This window comes from Jaculus jaculus, chromosome 11 (assembly GCF_020740685.1).
Source record: "Jaculus jaculus isolate mJacJac1 chromosome 11, mJacJac1.mat.Y.cur, whole genome shotgun sequence".
NCBI lineage: Eukaryota > Metazoa > Chordata > Mammalia > Rodentia > Dipodidae > Jaculus > Jaculus jaculus.
Genome location: NC_059112.1, coordinates 19,029,000 through 19,050,820, shown reverse-complemented (window position 1 = coordinate 19,050,820; position 21,821 = coordinate 19,029,000). Strand labels below are relative to the sequence as shown.

The 21,821-nt window shown below is 38.5% G+C and overlaps 1 long non-coding RNA gene across 1 annotated transcript in view; it reads left to right on the top strand.

The window, feature by feature from the left end:
* Window positions 1-6,948, top strand: part of LOC123453341 — a 36,194-nt gene extending 29,246 nt beyond the window's left edge. The window contains exon 3 of the long non-coding RNA XR_006632740.1: window positions 6,853-6,948. This is a non-coding gene — a long non-coding RNA (uncharacterized LOC123453341). The remainder of the gene's footprint in view (window positions 1-6,852) is intronic.
* Window positions 6,949-21,821: the final 14,873 nt, after the last annotated feature.

The window sequence follows — 21,821 nt, the reverse complement described above, 5'->3', positions numbered from 1 at the left end:
CGAATGGTTACAGCAAGCAGATCATCAAGTCAATCACTTGAGATTTAATTTTTCTTTTTGGAAGAGTCACAGTTGCTCAGCTATTAAAGCAAGTGAAGCAATCTGCCCCTTTGAGTGATTTTCGTATTTCATTTTGTGCCCTTCTAGCACTCAAAAGAAAAAAGGAAAACCTAAAAGTACAAGGTTTTATGATATGAGTAAACCTCAACCCATACACCTAATACACCATTCTGGGCAACCAAACATTGTAGGCTCTTTTCAATAGCTGGCAGCAGGCGCCTTTTGCTGTTATTAATTCAGTTCAGCTGACACGAACAGACAAAACTGCAAAAGGAGGGGAATGTACTTTATCATCTGTAGCAGAATTTCAATTTTCTCTTTCAAGTACAGTTGAATGCATTTTCTTTGCAACCCAAAGACAGAGGATCTTGATTACTATTGCAAGAATCATCTCAGCCTTTCTGTGGAGAATATAAGGGAAAATAAATAGTCTTTCTGGATGATGTGTCAGCTTGTGAACTTACAAAAAAAGATATATTCTTGGAGGTAGGGAAATTAAATTAAGGTGAAATGGTAGGCCCATTAAGATGACAATTGAAGGCTTATTTTGTAGTCGATGGCTGCCTTCCCAATTGTCCTCTATTTTAGCCTCACCCCAGGGGCAGAGACAACTGAACCAGAAACAAACAGGGTCAAGACAGGGGCACCTGTCTGGGAATACAGGTCACTTGGGCTGTAGCCCATCATGAACTGCTAGCTCCACTGCAAAATTAAGGCTCAGATTCCCTTCCCTTCCCCCAGCTACCACCCTTACTCAGATCAAAAGACAAAAAATGAGGTGGGGGGATAACAATGATGTTCAGGATTTCATTTTTACCCACACACAAAAAAAGATTAATCCAGGGAGCTGGGGAGATGGCTCAGCCAGAAAACAACTTGCTATGCAAGCATGAGGACCCAAGTTCAATCCCCAGCACCACCCCCCCAAAAATGTAGTCATTGTGTTGCATGCCTGTCATTCCAGTGATGAAAGTGTGGTGACAAGATGATCACTGGGGTTCCCTAGTCAACTGGCCCATGTGACAAAAGAAAAAGAATGAGCTTATATTCCGTAAGACATTCTGTCTCACCGTAGAGGGGGGCACCCAACATCTTTCTCTGGCCTCTATATGCTTAAAACACTAGTTGTGCCCACATGCATGAGCTCCAGCACACAAACATACACACATATACACACACATCAGCCAGCAATGGCTCAGCTGGATGCTTGCTTTCTGTGTATCAGGACAATGCTAAATGTGCCTTTTTGATTATTAGGAAAAGTGGTATTTCTCTGGCTCACCTTCCTTTATTCCATTCAACAGACAATAACACTTGGATTTCAGCTTAGAAAAACCAGGGTCAGCAGTGTACTGCACCTAGCAGAATCAGAAGACATTCCCTCCTGTGGTGGTTTGAATCAGATGTCCCAATAAACTCATGTGTTCTCACTGTTGGGGGTTCATAGCTGGTGGCAATTAATAATTGGAGCCTTGCTGGAGGAGGTGTATTGTTGGAGGCGATACTCTATAACACCAACTAAGCATAGCTTCCTCATCCTGTCACTTGAATATTCTTCCCTCTCCATTGCTCAAATTAAGTAGCTCATTTCCAAAGTATCTGATAAATCGATACATAAACTAGGGTAACAATCTCTAAAACGTGTACTTCCATATTTCCATGAACATATAAATTCAGGTCTCTCCATTGTACACAACTACAGGAAACCCAATTAACGAGTTCTCAGACTCCATTTTCTTTTACCTCACATAAAAATTTGCTATTAACCACATGTTTTTCTTGTTGCTTTTTCAAGACAGGGTCTCACTCTAGCCCAGGTTGACCTGGAATTCACTCTGTAGTCTCAAGGTGGCCTTGAACTCAAGGCAATCTTCCTACCTCAGCTTCTCAATTGCTAGGATTAAAGGTGTATGCTAGCATACCCAGCCATAACATTAATTTGATGCCACCATTTCTTCAACTTCCTAAAGTCTCTGACCACGCCTCACCCATACACCTCCCTGTTTCTCCTCTTAACCCTCTATGCCTTCCTCTAAAATCATCTTGGTCTTTATAATTCGAAGGCCTTACTCACTGTCACTACCACTATCTCTGTTAGACTGAATTCTAAACCTTTACCTTCTGCCTAGCATCCTAGTACCAAATTCTTCACTATCTAGAGTGCTCTTTCTCTTGACTGAGTGATTGGCCCAGGCCCAAATATCCATAAAAATTAATTGTTCCCATTCCCCTACCAATTTGTATTGTTTTCTCTAAATGTGGAAGTTATTTCTAAATTACCTCATTCATTCTATTCACAAATTAAGTCCATAAAAAAAACTATATTGTTTTAAATTCTTGGCCCAAAAGCCAAAATTACATTAGATGTTCTCATCATTTACTTAGATTATTCCACTATTTCCCTAATGGATCTTTCTGACTCAAATCTCTCTGTATTCAATTTACCAATTTAACTACTGATGAATTTTCCTAAAGTATTGGGATTTTTTTTTATTTTGTTTTGTCTTTCAAGTTAGGGCCTCACTCTATTCCAGGCTGACCTAGAATTCAATATGTAGTCTCAGGGTGGCTTCAAACTCACGGTGATCCTCCTATCTCTGCTTCTCAAATGCTGAGATTAAAGGCATGTGCCACCATGACTGCCTCAAGTATTCAGTTTAAATTCTTTTACTTTCCTGTTAAAAACTGTTAATCCCACATTACTAATAACAACAACTTCTAATTCTTTAACCTAAATTGATACATTCACTGCTTCTACCATATATCTCTTTTACCTAATAGCTTTAATCATGAATCATACATACTGTATAAGCCCATTCTACTTAAACTCTGAAGAAAGTCACTGTTCACCTAATCACTTCATGTTCATCACTGACTTACTCCACTAAAGTTAAGAAGCATTAGCAAGACCGTGTTCAAGAACTGGTCTTAATTTTATTAATTTTCATACCAGATGCACTATTTACTTTCTCCTACAAAACAAGGTATAACACAACTGTCTTGTCCATTAGGTCACAAATTACTTCAACAGGCATGCATTAGTCCTCCTCTTTTGACTATTATGCCTTTAAAATATTCTGCAGGATGATGCATGCTTGCATTTCCACTTACAGAAATTATTGTTTCAAGATGCGTTTTATACTACTCTATTTAAAAAGATTCAGGAGGTAAAGAAATGGCTTATAGAGTAAAGTTCTTGCCAAATAATCATAGACCTGCACTGAGATCCTCAGCACCCACGTAACAAGCCAGGTGTAGTGGTCATAACCACGGCAATAGGGAGGCAGAGACAGTGGTATCTACCAGACTAGCTAGCTAGCTTGTCTAGTTCAATTGATGAATTCCAGGTTCAGAGAGTTCTGTGTCCTAAAACAATCTGGGAAAGATGGAGAGTAACAGGAAGTTACCAGACATAGACCTCTGGCTCCTGCGCACATAAACACAGTGTACACACATACAAATCCACATACATATGAACATACATATATACATATCACACACATACACATGCAAAAAATCCAAGGTAATGAAGAAAAATAAAAATAATTTGAAACTTTATTGCTACAGTCTAAATATTTGCTTAAGGGATACAAATAAGTGATTATCAACTCACTTTAAGAATTAGCCATCTCAAAGAGAACAAGTTTTCAAAGCCTTAGTGAACATGAAGTCCATCTTGGTAAAGCTGTGGCGTGGCCCAGGAAGCCTAATGGAATTTCAAGGCAAGCTCAACAACATGTTTTGGCGTTATGTATATGTGTGTGATATTTGTGGGGGAGTTACCCTTTCAAAACTAATTAAAGACAGTGAGTTAAGAGTTAGGAACTTTAGAAGAGAATGTGTACATACCACTCAGCAGATACACTATGAAATGCAATTTCAACCACAAATTCATTTATTACTTGAAATCAATGATTTCCAAGTTGATTTACATAGTTAATCCTACACTCTTTATAAACTGTCAACCAGAGAAATCGGCCTCTTAGGGAAGGTTCATCTTATCCCACTTGTTTCAACTGGAAAAAAATTACTCTCTCTTGTTTCTGCTGGAAAAAATCACTTTCTACAGATTCCAGAATTGAACTTGCAATGGATGCCAAGAAATTAGATCCCCTAGGGGTCCAAAGAGAACGAATTCCTCTCCCATTGCTCCTTCAGGCACTAGCTTCACTGAATTGTTCAGAACTTGGATGTCATTTGTTATTTGCTATGTAAATTTTTTGTAGCAAGGATTATGCCTCTTTTTATTTTCTTCCATCCTTTTCCTATACTTTAGGTCACATGTTCAGGATCATATGGCCATAGACTTTTGCCTACGATTTAAAGAAACCTTTCAGACTGGAGAGATGACTTAGCAGCTAAGAGCTTGCCTGTGAAGCCTAAGGACCCCAGTTCAAGGCTCTATTCCTCAGGACCCATGTTAGCCAGATGCACAAGGGGGTCCACACATCTGGAGTTCGTATGCAATGGCCTTGGCAGGCCCATTCTCTCTCTATCTGCCTCTTTCTCTCCATCTGTTGCTCTCAATAAATAAATACAAATAAAAAAATTAAAGAAACCTTCCATTAAAACTGTAACTGTTTAAAATATATATGTATGTATGTATGTATGTATGTATGTATGTATGTATGTATCTATCTATCTATCTATCTATCTATCTATCTATCTATCTATCTATGTATCATATACTATATATGACAGTAGCTGGAGAGATTGTTCTGTGATTAAAAGCACTTCCTTCCAAAGACTAAAGATTAGTAGGCCAAGGCTCAATTCCCCACTACCCACATAAAACCAGATGCACAAAGTGCACATGCATCAGGAGTTTGTTTGCAGCAACAAGAAGGCCTGGCATGCCTGTTTTCTCTCTTTCTCCATCTATCTTCTCTCTTCCAAATAAATATACAAAAAATTAAGAGCTTAGAATGTTGCTCAGTGACAGACACTTGCCTAACAAACATAAGGCCCCAGGTTTGAGTCCCAGCCCTGCAGTGTCCAATTGCCTTTCTTACTTACTAGTTTGGTCTCTTCTCCATTACATATTTGTCTACCTTGCTAAATTTTGCTAAACCTTCCTTGTTTTGCGTTTAGTTTGGCTTTTAGCAGGGGAAGAGAGTTAGCATACTTCTATCTAACTAATATTCCAGTCTCTGCCATTGACATTGAAATTTTGAGTTTACTAGCAACACCTATTGTTCAAATCTTTGCCCCTCCACTTCACGGGAATGAATAATTCTGAGGAATATCCTTTCATATGTTTATGATGAAATCAGACACATAGCCCACCCAACACTTAACTTATACTCTAGCTTGGACTATTTAGTATGATTTATCTTCCTAAGCCTCATCTTGACTCCTAATCTTAACAAGAGTCTTCAATCCACAAAATACATTTAAATTCAAACTTTGCAATGGCTATATACCTCAGAAGTCATATATTGATATTCTGGGCACACTATAAATCTTACTAGTACTCCCTAATCTTTAAGCTATAGCTCTAATTATCTTTATTATCATCTCTATTATCTTTTTATCATTCTTATGTGCAATCTCTCAATCATTCTTATTGCCCAACTTTTAATGGAATCTTTTCATTTAAAATCTATTCACTTTATTGGAATTTAAAAAAAAATATTTCTATGTATGAGCATGAGAGAGCATTAGGAATAAATGCCTCGATCTCTTGTCACTGCAAATGAACTCCAGATACATGTGCTACTTTGTGCATCTGGCTTTATGTAGGTACTAGGGAATTGAACCTGGACCTGCAAACTTGCAAGCAGGAGCCTTTAATCACTCAGCCATCTCCCCTCTTTATTGTTTTGACTCCTTTGGGATCAGTCTACCTCAACCTAATAACAATCAAACATCTCTCCATTTTCCAGTAATTGTTTGTATAGCCTGTATGTCCCCTTACATCTTATTTCCTTCATATAGATACCTACATCAAATTTCATGTTCTAGGTCATGTCTACTAAGTATACTCTCTAATTTCTGGAAGACTTTCATAAAGAAAAAAACTTGGGCTGGAGAGATGGCTTAGCGGTTAAGCGCTTGCCTGTGAAGCCTCAGGACCCCGGTTCGAGGCTTGGTTCCCCAGGTCCCACGTTAGCCAGATGCACAAGGGGACACACGCGTCTGCAGTTCATTTGCAGAGGCTGGAAGCCCTGGTGCGCCCATTCTCTCTCTCTCCCTCTATCTGTCTTTCTCTCTGTGTCTGTCGCATTCAAATAAATAAATAAATAAATTTTAAAAAAAAGAAAAAACTTTTCTTCCACTTCTAACCTATTTAACTTACATTCTTTTTTTTTTTAAATTTTATTTATTTATTTGAGAGCGACAGACACAGAGAGAAAGACAGATAGAGGGAGAGAGAGAGAATGGGCGCGCTAGGGCTTCCAGCCTCTGCAAACAAACTCCAGACGCGTGTGCCCCCTTGTGCATCTGGCTAACGTGGGACCTGGGGAACCAAGCCTCGAACCGGGGTCCTGAGGCTTCACAGGCAAGCGCTTAACCGCTAAGCCATCTCTCCAGCCCTAACTTACATTCTTACATTGCTCTACATTAACACTGAAGCATAAGTTTTAAACAATTTTAGTAAGTCTAATTCCTAAGTAAAATTAAGTATTAGAAGTAGAACATTCCAATGATAAAAGGCATTACATTTTCTCACCAGTTTTGCAATAATTTTAATGAGTTCTCATTCTCAAATTAATAAAAAGTTATATTTACTTTGCAAGATCTCAATTTCTTTTTAAATATATATTTTCATAACTTGATATCTTTATTCAGCTCCTGTGAATGCAGTCAATTTGGACCTCACTGGAAATACAGCATCTAATCAAATACAAAGCCAATTTGTGATTAAGAATTTGGGACAACTTTTAAATACACATGTAAGTCAGTTGACTCCAAAATTCATCCACTGTTTCCTCTCATGACTCTGAAGGAAATTCAAAATAATGGCTAAGAAAATCAGAATATGAGACAACCTTTTAATGCCTCCTATCTGTGCCTGGCATTAAATATATTCCCCATAGCTACACAACTTTGAAACTTAAAAAGTCTTACAAATAAAATGGCCCTATCAAAAATCTGTATTAGGGGCTAGAGAGATGACTTAGAGGTTAAGCACTTGCCTGTCAAGCCTAAGGGCCCCGGGTGGAGGCTCGATTCCCCAGGACCCCCGTAAGCCAGATGCATAAGGGGGAGCATGTGTCTGTCTGGAGTTCGTTTGCAGTGGCTGGAGGCCTTGGTACCCCCATTCTCATATTCATTCCCTCTCTCTCTCTCTCTCTCTCTCTCTCTCTCTCTCTCTCTCTCTCTCTCTCTCTCTCTCCCTCTCTCTCTCTCTCTCTCCCCCTCTCTTCTTCCTTCCCTCCCTCCTTTTTCTTTCTGTCTGTTGTTCTCAAATAAATAAATAAAAATAAAAACAACTTTTTAAAAAATTCTATTACATAAGGTTGTTTAACTTTTTTAATTTCAAAACCAAGCGGCAGAAAATATTTAATTAGAGCCATTTAATAAGGGATGACTCCTGGCTCCTGAATGCTGTCTGCTGATGCCAGTGTTGGCCATGACTTACCCTAGAGCACACTTGGCCTTCCCCTGCACAAAGCTCCTCCCACCTCGGAGGATACTCAGCATCCCACCAGCCGGCAAGTTCGAGACCACCCTGGGCGGGGAACAGGGAGGCCCTGACCCCACCAACAGCAGTAAAAACGGACTTCCGGACTTCCGGTCACTCAGCGCGCAGCACAAACTCCCTCTCTTTGCCGCCATTCTCATGCCTCATCCCAAGATGACCCCTCGGGAAATAAGAAAGTGAGACAAGAGAACAAGCAAAGAAACTTGCCGGACCGACTGAGCAGTTCATGAGCACGAGCGCTCATCACCACGCAAAAGAGATCCCAAAATCGTTCAAAACACTCACCAACCACCGCAACCACTCGGCCACGAGAAGATGGCGGCTTCAGAAACTGCACTTCCGGTCAGCTTTATAGAAACCCCCCCAGGGGGCGGGAACAACAGACACTTCCTGAGCGGGTCATGAATGACAAGGGCTTTCTTACAAACTGACCAATCAGATGAAGGTTTGAGAATTGCTGAGGAATGGAGAAGAATGTCTAGAGGAGCACTGGAAAGCCCAAAGGAAGATGAAATTCTCATGACTTCTAACTATGCCAGGATGTTTATTATGATGAAAAGGTAATACTATAACCATGCTTAAACCTTTAAATTTTTTTTGTTTGTTTGTTTATTTGAGAGCGACAGACAGAGACAGAGACAGAGAATGGGCGTGTTAGGTCCTCCAGCCACTGCAAACAAACTCCAGATGCATGGGCCCCCTTGTGCATCTGGCTTAAGTGGGTCCTGGGGAATCGAGCGTTGAACCAGTGTCCTTAAGCCTCACAGGCAAGTGCTTAACCACTAAGCCATCTCTCCAGCCCAAAGCTTAGACCTTTTAAAAGCGAAGAGAAACTAATTAAAATTAATAAAGAGTATTTGCTGAGATTTTATATTGGTGTACCAATGAAGACTACAGCCCAAAGTTCATTTTAAAAATGAAAACATTTCTGAAGATTAAAATAATATAGTGTATCAGGACAAAAACTCAAAATATTCACATTTATAACATAAACTTTAAGACAATTGTAGTCATTAGCACATGCTGATGCATTTGGATTAAAATATCAACTTTAAGTTTACTAATATTATTACCAATATTTTCTGAATATGCTTCAAGTGTTTAATTTGAACATTGAGGTTGTGACTCCAATCTTAGGTGTGTATTTTATGGTAGATATACGTGAAAAATTTTATATCTTAAAATTATTTTTCACTAATTTTTTAAATACTTTGATATATGGAACTTGTTAGCTCAGTTACCCCCCCACACTTTTTGCCTCTGTTCAGAGTACTTTTTATCAGACATACTTTATTAAATAAACTTTTTATTCATGGTAATTCTTTGCAAAAATTTTCCCAAATTAGAAGTAATTTTAAGTTTTCTTTTATTCTCTAAAGAATGTAAATTTATATAACTTATGATAATATCCTCATGAAAAGATTTATCACAGGAGTTTGAAATAGTCCTTAAAAAATTGGTAGAATTTAAAAATTAAATGCTACACATATTTCAACTACATTTATCCATCTTATTTCTTGAATTTTTTAAGGTAAAAAGTGGTCTTGAAAGATCAAAAATCCTAATTTCATTGATAGAATAATTAAATTATTATATTAAAAAATACAAATTAGTTGAACGTGCTGGCACACACCTTTAATCCAGCACTCGGGAGGCAGTGTAGAAGGATTGCCATGAGTTCAAGGTCATCCTGAGACTCCATAGTGAATTCCAGGTCAGCCTGGGCTAAAGTGAGACCCTACCTTGAAAAAAAAAATTTTTTTTTTCAAATAATTTTGTTTCTGGTTTTTGTTGATTTTGTTGTTGTTGTTGGTTTGTTTGATTTTGTTTGTTTGAGACAGTGTCTCATTTAGACAAGGGCGTAGCCTTTCCAAACATTCACCTTTAACCATCTCTGAACCATCTCTCCACCCCTCTACAATATATTTTTCCAAATGAACAAATATTTATAAAATCCTCTCTACAAATATCAAAGATATTGGGGTCATTAAACCTACTTTTTTTTTAAATTTATTTATTTGAGAGCGACAGACACAGAGAAGGACAGATAGAGGGAGAGAGAGAGAATGGGCGTGCCAGGGCTTCCAGCCTCTGCAAACGAACTCCAGACGCGTGCGCCCCCTTGTGCATCTGGCTAACGTGGGACCTGGGGAACCGAGCCTCGAACCGGGGTCCTTAGGCTTCACAGGCAAGCGTTTAACTGCTAAGCCATCTCTCCAGCCCCTAAACCTACTTTTATTACAAAGCATTGTCGGGTTTGATTTATCTAATTTTGATATAAAATTTGAGAAGTTTAACAATCAGATATAAATGCTGATGCACATGATTTCCTATTTTATTTTCTAAGTATTTTATTTATTTATTTATACACACACACACACACACACAGAGGGAGAGAGGGGAAGCATGTCCCACTTTGTGCATATTTCTATATGTGGGTACTTGGGAACTGAACTTGGGTCATTAAGATTTGCAAGCAACTAACTGTCTTAACTGCTGAGCTATCTCTCCAGCCCCCTATTTTCATTCAATGTGAGTCCCTGGCTATGACATGATGCCATCTGCATTCAGGATGGGTCTTCCACCTCAGGTAAATTTGTCTGGAACTGGTCTCACAGACATATGATGAGGTTTGTCTACTAGGGCATTCTAAACTCCACCACGTTTGTAGTCAGGGTTAATCATCACACAACTAAAGAGATATTTCTTAAAAGAAAACACATAAATGAATAACAGGAGTATGAAAAAATTGATCAGTATCACAAATCATTAGGAAAATACAAATCAAAAGCACAATGAGATAGCATCTGCCCAGTAAAAGGCTACTATAAAAAAGATAACAAATACTGGTGAAGCTGGGAAGACAGGGGAGCCTTTGTGCATCTATGTTCATGAGGGAGATTGATCTGTAATTTTCTTTTTTTGTTCTATCTTTGTCTGGTTTTGGTATTAGGGTAATGCTGGTTTCATAGAAGGAGTTTGGTAGAATTCCTTCTTTTCTATTTCATGGAAAAGCTTAAGAAGCAATGGTGTTAGCTCTTCCTTGAAGGTCTGGTAAAATTCAGCAGTGTATCCATTTGGTCCTGTGCTTTTTTTAGTTGGGAGATTTTTGATATCGGTTCAGATCTCTATGCTTGTTATAGGTCTATTTAAGTGATTAATCTCATCTTGATTTAATTTAGGTAGGTAATATAAATCAAGTAACTCATCCATTTCTTTCAGATTTTCATACTTTGTGGAGTATATGCTTTTATCATATCTCCCTATAATTTTTGAATTTCTCTGATTTCTGTTGTGATGTTATCTTTTTCCTCTCTAATTTTATTAATTTGTGTCTCTTCTGTCTTTCTTTTGGTAAGATTTGCTAAGGGTTTATTGATCTTGTTTATCCTTTCAAAGAACCAACTCTTTGTTTCATTAATTCTTTGGATTGTTTCTTGTTTGTTTGTTTGTTTCTATTTCATTAATTTCTGTCCTAATCTTTATTATTTCTTCCTGTCTACTGATTTTTGGTTTGCCTTGTTCTTCTTTTTCCAAGGCTTTAAGGTGAAGCATTAGGTTGTTTACTTGCAACCTTTCTGATTTCTTAATATAGGCACTTAAAGCTATAAATTTACCTCTTAGAACTGCCTTCATTGTGTCCCAGAGATTTTGGTATGTTGTGTTCTCATTATCATTTGACTCTATAAATTTTTTGATTTCCTTCTTGATTTCTTCCTTGACCCATTCATCATTTAGTAGTGTATTGTTTAGTTTTCATGATTTTGTGTATGCTCTATAGCCTTTTTGCTATTGATTTGTCGTTTGATTCCATTGTGGTCAGAAGTGTGCAAGGAATTATTTCAGTTTTCCTGAATTTGTTAAGATTTGCTTTGTGTCCTAATATATGGTCTATTTTAGAGAATGTTCCACGTGCTACTGAAAAGAATGTATATTCTGCAGCATTTGGATGAAATGTCCTGTATATATCTGTTAGGTCCATTCCTTCTATGATCTCATTTAGTCCAGATGCCTCTCTGTTTATTTTTTCCCAGGATGACCTGTCAATTGATGAGAGTGGGGTGCTGAAGTCACCCACCACCACTGTGTTTGGTGTTATCTGTGACCTTATTTCTAATAGTGTTTGTTGGACGAATTTGGGTGCCCCCATGTTAGGTGCATATATGTTTAGGATTGTAAAGTCCTCCTGTTGGAGTGTGCCCTTAATCAATATAAAGTGACCTTCCTTATCTTTCTTGACCAATGTTGGACTGAAGTCTACCTTGTCAGACATTAGGATAGCAACCCCTGCTTGTTTTCTAGGCCCATTTGCTTGAAACACTATCTTCCAACCTTTCACCCCAAGACAATGTCCATCCTTTGTAGAAAGGTGACTTTCTTGGAGACAACAAATTGTAGGATCATGTTTTTTAACCCAGTCTGCAAACCTATGTCTTTTGGTTGGGGCATTGAGGCCATTGATATTAAGTGATATTATTGAAAGGTGTGTATTTATGTTTGCCATTTTTGTTTTGTGGTTCTGGTTCTACCTTTGCTCTCTTGTGTTAATTAGTATTTGAGTATTGCTTATTTTTTCCAGGTTCCTTATAAGTGTGCTTTTCCTTCTCTTCAGCATGGAGGATTCTTTCAAGTATTTTCTGTAGAGCTGGTTTTGTATTCAAATACTCCATTAGCCTGCTTTTGTCATGGAATGTCCTTATTTCTCCATCTATTTGAATGGATAGCTTTGCAGGATAAAATAACCTTGGTTGACAGTTGTTATCTTTCAGAATTTGGAATACATTATTCCATGCCCTCTGGCTTTTGAAGTTTGTGTTGAGTAATCTGCTGTACTCCTGATGGGCTTGTCTTTGTAGGTAACTTGATTTTTCTGTCTGACTGCTTTCAATGTTTTTTCTTTGGATTGTGTGTTTGGTAGTTTGATTATAATATGGCGAAGAGCGGTTCTTTCCAGGTTTTGTCTGGATGGTCTTCTAAAGGCTTCCTGTATCTGCATTGGCACCTCTTTTCCAATTTGGGGGAAGTTTTCTTCTATGATTTTTGTTGAGGACACCTACTATGCCTTTGGAGTGAAATTCTTCTCCTTCATCTATGCCCTGAATTCTTAAGTTTGATCTTTTCATAGTGTCCCAAATATCTTGAAATTCCCATTCATACTTTTCTATTAGTTTCTTTTTCTTTGTTGGACTGTATTAGATATGCCATCTGGTCTTCTAGCTTAGATATTCTGTTCTCTCCATCCATTCTACTGGTGAGATTTTCTACAGAGTTTTTATTTCATTAACTGTACTCTTCATTGCTAGTAATTCTGACTGTTTTTTCTTTATTATTTATATTTCCTTATTTATATCTTGTATTGCCTTCTTTATTTCATTAAATTGGTGTCCTGCATCTTCTTTGATTCCTTTGATTTCCTCTTTGTTTCTTTTGATTTGTTCTTTGACTTCTTTGAAAATATTTACAGTCATTCTTTTGAAATCTTTCTCAGGCATTTCCTCCAACTCATTTTCACTGGAGGTCATCTCTGATGCATTAATACTTTTTGGTGGATTTATATTGTCTTGATTTTTGGTGTTTCTTGTGTTATAATGTATATATTTTTGCATCTTAGATTAAGTTAATGCTTGGATTTTCTAGCTAGCTGGGTATTCTTAGCTGTGTCAATTGATCTGATGTTATATATCTTCAGTGTGGGAGATTAAGGTATTAGGTGTAGCTCTAAACACTCTCAGAGTATCTAGAAAAGTGTTCCTAGGGGTTAAGTTTGCCTGCTATGGGAATATTCAAGTAGGCTGAGTGGAACAAAATACAGGTAGATTCTAAAATTTAAGTTAATACTGTATACATTCAATCAACAACAGCACCAAGTATTTATGAAAGAGTAGGTATTATAACAACCAGATCCTCTGTCAACAAAGAGGTTAGGATTTCTGGTCTGTTGAGGGATCCAAGTCAGCTTGTGACCAAGTGAGACCCTTCCCTATTGCAATCCCAGTTACCTTTTTGGATGATTTTAGTCTCAGTAAAGCAGGCTGGCTGGGTCGCTGGACTGCTGTTCTGTTTTCTGGAGCTGGACACTGGCTTTTCCTGTGGGGCAAACCGAGCCTGGCAACTGTGGCCCTGCAGATGGGCACCCCCACTGCTGGGTCCGCCGCTGCTGCTGCCGAAGCTGCCGCTGCTGCTGCTATAGCCACCGCTGCTGGAACCACTGCTGGCGCTATTGCTGTTGCTGCCAGAGCCACAGCTTCTACCACCACTTCCGCTGCCAGAGCCAGGGTGCCGCTGCCAGAGCTGCTTCAGCCTGCCCGTGTGGGCTTTAGATGCTCTGGGACTCTCCTACTTCTCTGTTGCCATTTTAATTTCTCATACACCTCACTTTTTATTAAAAGTGTGTATTTTGCTGGGTTTTCTTTGGCTTTTTCTCCCCTAGGCTGCTTTTACGTGGTTCCTATGCCACCATCTTAACCGGAGTTTTCTTGTATGTTCTTATGCACTATGGTGACTAGAGAGAATAATAATTTTCTGTGTGTTTAAAAAATTAAGAAGAAAAGATTCTGAATTTTTATAATAAAGGAAAACATTGAAGTAGATATGTTTAATCTAGTTTAAACATTAAATTTTAATATAATTTCATAATGCATCAGTTAAATGAAGAAAAAAAAGGAATTAAGAAGAAACTTCAAAGCTGATATTAATAAACTAAGGCAAGGAAGAGGTTCCAAGAAGTCTGTTAAGATGAACATTACAGATATAGCTCAGGCTGGGGGCACTTGCCTTGCATCATAAGTCCGTGTGTTCAACCCCCATATCACATATTCACAAACAAACAAAATACCTGCCTCCATGGTGGCTCATGCCTATAACACTAGCACTTTGTAGGCTGTGGTAAGACAGTTGGCTACGAGTCTAAAGTCAGTCTGGGGTATATAGTTAGTTCCAGGTCTGGGTGGGTTACAGAATAAAACACTGTCTTAGAGTGGAGGCATGTGGTCAGTTAGAAAAGTTCCTAATTATAGAAGATTTCTGAACTTCAACTTATAAATTTAACATTACAAAATTAAATAAAGCATATATCAAAAGAACCAATGCATAAAAAGTATTCATCAAGCTATTGAAAATTTTGAAACAAGTATGACATAATTATAGTCATATAAAAATTCAATATTGTCAAGTAGGTTAATAAACATTCCATTTGAAAGCAGGCAGAAAATGTGAATAGAAAATTCATAAAAGTTAAAGTACCAAAAAATATCAAAGCCTATTGAAATCCTACAAATTTCCTATAGTGTAAGTATGTCAAAAAAATCACAATAATAGCTGAATTTTTAAAGAATTTTCATAGATTTGGTTTGATTGCATGAATTAATGAGAAATGTAACATCAATTGACTGATTTTTTAAAACTTTAATGTTTTTAGTTGGCATTCAGAGATGTAGGTATCATTCATTCTTGCAATTTGAAATATAGTTTGCTTGAGTTGAATCTCATCCCTCCTGTGTTCCCTAACCCACTTTCTCCCTTAATTCCCTTCTTCTCCCTGCCAGAATTCTCCCCACTTAGCATGATACGGCATACGAAATCTTCCTAAACACTATTGGTAGCCTACAAGCCTCACCCCGATGCAATAGAAAACAAGAAATGTTAATTAATCTGAATATTTAATGAATCTAAATGGAAACATTTCACAATGTCATATGCACATGCATCTTCTCCAACTCTGTTAATTTCTTGTCTTCCAGTACAGCCTTTAAAAAATTAAATTTTAAATTAGCTACTGTTACATCTTTTGTAGATTTATGTCTTCTATTTTTCGTACTGATTTCCCATTGCCATCAGGACAGATGGAAAAAAAAATGTTGATGTATAGTTTTTGTGCCTTACATACTATTTACCAATGTGCTAAAACAGATATGTAGTATTTATATTCATTCAACATTTTGGAGCTGGTTGATCCTGAAAAGAGTTACTGCAAAACTAAAGGAAGCTTTGCTCAGTAACTAGTTGAATATACACACTACTCAGTCAGTGAAAGAATAACTGTATGGAGCACACTCACACTGGGTGTGATTTATAGAGAAATAGTAGTCAACCTCAGTTTTCCATGAATATATGGGGTAGGTCTTTGATATTTTGCCAACCTCACCTGTGGTCATCTTGGGCCCCTGCATCTCAACGGCTCATTCACTGGCAAGGCCGCCATTGAGTGCTACCCAATTGAATGGCAAGGGAAGCATTCAAGATGAGGAGTTTACTTTCCAAACTTTTGAGTGTTTCTAGGGCACCTCTGTTTGTGGTAATTGTGCTACATGTTGTGGCTGCAGGAATCTGACTTTACAGTCTTCAGAATATCATGCGTCTTATTTCTCAGTATACATCTCATTTATAATCCGTAATGAGAGGAAAGGCTAGTTGTAAATTCCAAAGCAGATTTTGTCAAAGCAAATCTGTTGCAATAGGATCTAAAGAGAAATTGAACCTAAGCACTAGCAGGAGAGTGGGAAGACTGAGTGAGAGAAGGCTCGAGGCACAGGTACACATGCACCTCCTGTCTCTTCATTTCATTTCGAGAAAATGTAAGAATTACAATTATAGATCTTATCCTAATACCTTTAGCCCAGAGTATTAAATTGTTTGAGTTTCAGTGTAGTCTTAAATCGGAACTATATGAGTCCTTTAGTTTACTTCTCTTAGTTGATTCAATATTGTTATCAAAATATATCCATAAAATGCTTGCATGTCATAAGTCAGATCTGGAACTCATCTGAAATGTTATCAAAATTTTATTGATAGAATATGTTGGGTGACATTAGTGAGGATATTTATTTACTTGTGACATAATTTTGAAATAAAATCCTTTGCTATCAGACCTGGCAAGTAAATTAAATGTGTGGAAGTTAACTTTGTGGAAGCCACTTGTCGACATTAACAATCAATTAACCCCAAATTCAAAATCTCCCAAACAAATTGCCAAGCACTGTGCTGGAATTCTGCTTGTCCTCAGACAAATAGATATATTGACATTGATCCTGTTACACATACACGAGGAAGTGAACTTGTGAATGTGGAGTATTCACAAGTATCTGCTCATCCTTTATCCAAATACAGGCATGTTATAAATGTGAAAGTATGGTAACAATCCTAATTTCACATGACAGGTGATTATACTCTTTCATCCCCTCAGCCCTGGTCCTGGTCCTGTTTTCCTGGGGTCCTCCTTAGTGGGGTTATGGGACTCACTGTGGGGTCTTGAAGCCCTCAATAAGTCCCTATGGGGGTAGTGGGTGCCTCAGGATATTCCTGTTCACTCTGTGGCTCTCACAGTCTTTCAGCCCCCTCTTCCACAATGTTCCCTGAGTCATGGCAGGCCTGTTAGCAGCCTGATTTAGTGTTGAGTTCTTTGTAGCCTCTGGACTTCTGCTTTGATAGGTTTTGATTGATCACTGTGTCTGTCACCATCACCCTGGAGCAGGCTGTCAGGCAGCAGTGAGAACAGCATTCATGGCATCGCTTCCACCACAAGTTCTCCTGGGCCCTGGCAGATGTGGAAGAGGTGGCAAGTCTTCTGGTGGGCTTTTGTTATCTTGTTCTTTTATCGATGGATCTTGGCTCTCCTCCATTTTCTTTTCCATCTATAAAATAAGCAAATTCTCCAACTAAGAGTGAGAGTAGCATGGGTTAAAGGGGGTATGCAGTTATCTGAGGGATTTTTGGTGTGGAAACCCACTCTTATTCTCCAGAGAGCAGTAGGTGATTCTCTCTGAAGGATGAGTTTCCTGACTAAGGGAATCTGACTTGGTTTCCAGTACCAGGTATGAATTCTCTCCCACTGAGTGGGCCTCATGTTCAATCAGAGAACAGTTGGTTATCCACAGAAGCTCTGTGCCACTATTGCACAAGTGTGAGCTTCTTGTCAGACTGGTTGATTTCATAGTCTATGTGGTTCCTTGCTTATACATGCTATTGGTGACCATTTCTTTCCAGCAGCTCCAATAGAGCTTTCTCACACTAACATAATCACAACTGTGCATAGTGTATGGAGTGACCAGTGTTAGGATCAGTGCTAGGAAATTGCTAGCATTACCAAAACAGGAGAAAGGCAACCAGGGAGATACTAAAATACATAGTCACACAGGACATGTTCAGAGATCACTCTCCTTTTTCCCTTTTCTGTGCATGTGTGTGTGGTGTGCGTGTATGTTTGTGTGTGTGTGTGTGTGTGTGTGTGTGTGTGCGCGCGCGCAGAGGTCAGAGATCAACACCAGGTGCGTGCATGCAGAAGCCAGAGGCCAACATTGGGTATGTTTCTCAAACACCCTGACCTTGTTTTAAGAAAGCATCTCTCCCTGACCCTGGAGCTTCTGATTTAGTAGCAAGCCCTCTGGATCCTTCTGTGTCCACTGTCCCAACACTGGAATTAGGCATGGGGCACCAAGTCTGACTTTTACATCAGTGCTGAAGATCTGCATACAGATCTTCCTCATGCATGTGTGGCAAGTACTTTACTGAGCGAGCCACCTACCCAGCTCACATTGAGAAATTTTCATGTAGGTCTCAGTGACTCGATCAGAGAATAGATTTATCTTGAGTTGGTTTGGGCTGGGTCCTCAATATTGTTGTAACTAATTCATGTTTTAACTGAGTAACTCATTTGATGGAAAACCAACAGAAACTCTAGGGCAAGTGTAAACTAAACAAAAAATGTGCCTCAGAAATATTCTGACCTCATCCTGTAGAATAGGTGGGTCTGAAGAGACAAGATTAAGAATCCTGTAATAAGGTCAACCTTGGAGCAGAAATCCAAGAAGTAATTGTGTAATGGAAAAATAGATGACATATCACTCAACTTTTATGATGAACGCCAGCATTTTAGGTCTCCTCTTTGAGGGAGGTATTTGAATAATTCAGTTAGCACAGTCTCTAAAGGGCATTTTCAATTCTATGTATAGTTTATTCTTAGAATTGCCAGAAGGCATCATTCTATTCACAATTCAATCTTTTTTTTTCCCCCAAAATAAAGAGCAGTAGCTTTTCCCCTCACATTCACTTTAGTGGCTAGAAGAAACATTAAACTTATTCTTACTTATGAGTAAAGAATATTTTGTGCTCCTTCATGGAGAAGAATTATCCATTATGTGATGTAGTGGTTAGAAATGTATTCACTTGAAAATGCACTAAAAGGATACCTTCCCCTCTTCTATTTTTGCAGGCAAGAGGGAGTGGGAACTGTTTTGGTCTCTATGGAAAGAACACCAGAAACTGCATATGAAGAAGCTTGGGATCCACTAAATCTGTTTACACTGTGAGGAGAATAGGCAAAATGCAGGACACTTAGATGTAATTGAAACAGGGTATTAGGTGTTCAAGATAGTCCTTGAACCCCAAGCTCTGGTTTCATATCTATTTCAACCAAAGAAATGAATAAAACTGAGAATGGTAATTATTAAATTATTATATTTACTTTGGGAAGTACAAAACCAAGGGAAGGGCCCCCAAGTAGCTTGAGAGTCCATATGGATGGCCTGGAAAAGCCATGGAGAGGACAGAAAAGAAAGTACAAGGCACTCCTGCCACATTGGAATCAGCAGGGGTAAAAAGCCCCTGTTGAAAGTAGGGGTGAGTAGGTTTGCCCCTTTGCTCCACAGACAGAGCTAAGGAGAAACTCACCAGCGGTTGGAGGTTCACAAATGGTCAAGCAACTGAGAGAGCTTGCCCTCACTTCACAAATGTATTTATAACCTTATGGTGGTGGACCCTGCTTTAGGGCTCAGGTGAGCCAGAGGGACAGCTATTGGTCTGGGCTAGGGGCTGTCTCAGGAAGAGTTTAGCCATGATGCCACATTATGAGGTCTAAGCTTGACCAACCACAAGGGCTCTAGAAAATACCTCCCTTCTATGGAGGAGCTCAGGTACAGAAAAACAGGTCGCAGGAACTAGGCAAGAGATAAGAAGTCAGATCATCTTTTGATCTCTAACAAGTACAGACCTTCCTGCCTTTTTATTTTCAGGGCCCACTCTAACTGCCTAACAAAGCTACCTGACTCCCTCTCAGAATTGCTCTCACAATGTTGGTATAACATGCTAATAGAGACATATCCCTCTGAATATCACCCCATAAGAATACTTAGGTATCTTTCACTTCCTTGGTTAAGTTTATTTCAAGGTACTTTATTTTTTTCAGGCATTGTGAATGGGAGAGATTCCTGATTTCATCCTCCACATTTTTGTTGGGAAAGCTACTGATTTCTGTGTGTTTATTTTGTATCCTACTATGTGGCTAAAAGTGTTTATCAGCTCTAAGAGTTTGCTGGTAAAGTCTTTAGGGTCCTTTATGTATAGGATCATATCATGTGGAAATAATGATAATTTGGATCTGTACAATGAAAACTTTGGAACTCTTAAGCAAAATATTGCAGAAGACATTAGGAAATGGAAAGACATCCAATGTTCTTGGATTTGAAGAATCAGTATTGTGGAAATGTCAATCTTACCAAAAGTGATCTACACACCTAACACAATCCCCATTAAAATTCTAGTGACATTCTTCACAGGAATGGAAACACAATCCCCATTAAAATTCTAGTGACATTCTTCACAGGAATGGAAAAAACAATCCTAAAATTCATTTGGAAGCACAAAAAAGCCTGGAATAGCCAAACAATTTTAAGCAATAAAAATAAGGCTTGTGGTATCACCATACCCGATTTTAAGCTATATTACAAAGGCATAGTAACAAAAACAGCATGGTACTGGCACAAAGACAGCCATGTGGATCAATGGAACAGAATAAAGGAACCAGATGTTAATACAGGCAGCTACAACCATCTGATTTTCGACAAAAATGCCAATAATATTCACTGGAGAAAAGATAGCCGCTTCAACAAGTGGTGTTGGGAAAACTGGATATCTATATGTAGAAGGATGAGAATAGATCATTGTCTTTCTCCAGTCAGAAGAATCAAGTCCATATGGATCAGGGACCTTAATATCAGACCTGAAACTCTTAAACTGCTACAGGAAAAGGTAGGGGACACCCTTCAACATATTGGCATAGGCAATGTCTTTCTGAATATAATTCCAATTGTTCGGGAAATAAAACCACTAATCAACTATTGGGATCTCATGAAATTACAAGGGCTTTGTATAGCAAAGAACACTGAAGAGAACAAAGAAACAACCTACAGAATGGGAGAAAGTCTTTGCCAGCTATACATCTCATAGAGGATTAATATCCAGAATATATAAAGAGCTCAAAAAGCAAAACAGTAAAAAATCAAACAACACAATTAAAAAAATGGGCTATGAAACTAAATAGAGATTTCTCAAAGGAAGAAATACAGATGGCATATAAACATCTAAAAAAGTGTTCTATATCCTTAGCCATCAGGGAAATACAAATTAAAACTACTTTGAGATTCTATCTCACTCCTGCCAGAATGGCTACCATCAAGAAAACAAATGACATTCACCATAGCTAGGAAATGGAACCAGCCTAGATGTCCATCAACAGATGAATGGAAAATAAAGATGTGGTCCATTTATACAATGGAACTCTATTTACCAGTAAAGAAAAATGAAATTATGAAAATTTCAGGGAAATATATGGATCTGGAAAGGATTATACTAAGTGAGGTAACACAGGCCCAGAAAGCCAAACATCGCATGTTCTCTCTCATATGTGGATCCTAGCTAAAAATATATAGACTTGGGCTGGAGAGATGGCTTAGCGGTTAAGCGCTTGCCTGTGAAGCCTAAGGACCCTGGTTCGAGGCTCGGTTCCCCAGGTCCCACGTTAGCCAGATGCACAAGGGGGCACAAGCGTCTGGAGTTCGTTTGCAGAGGCTGGAAGCCCTAGCGCGCCCATTCTCTCTCTCTCCCTCTATCTGTCTTTCTCTCTGTGTCTGTCGCTCTCAAATAAATAAATAAATAAAATTTTAAAAATATATATATATAGACTTACGTGTGAGCTGCAACCAAAAATTGGTAGCATAGGCCAGTAAGCTACAAAAAGGCTGTAAGGGAGGGAGGAGAGGAAAGGACTTACAGGGATGGAATTGTATATATGTAAGTAGAAGTGCAGATTACAGGGAGTGGAAAGGCCTAAGCGAAGCCAGGG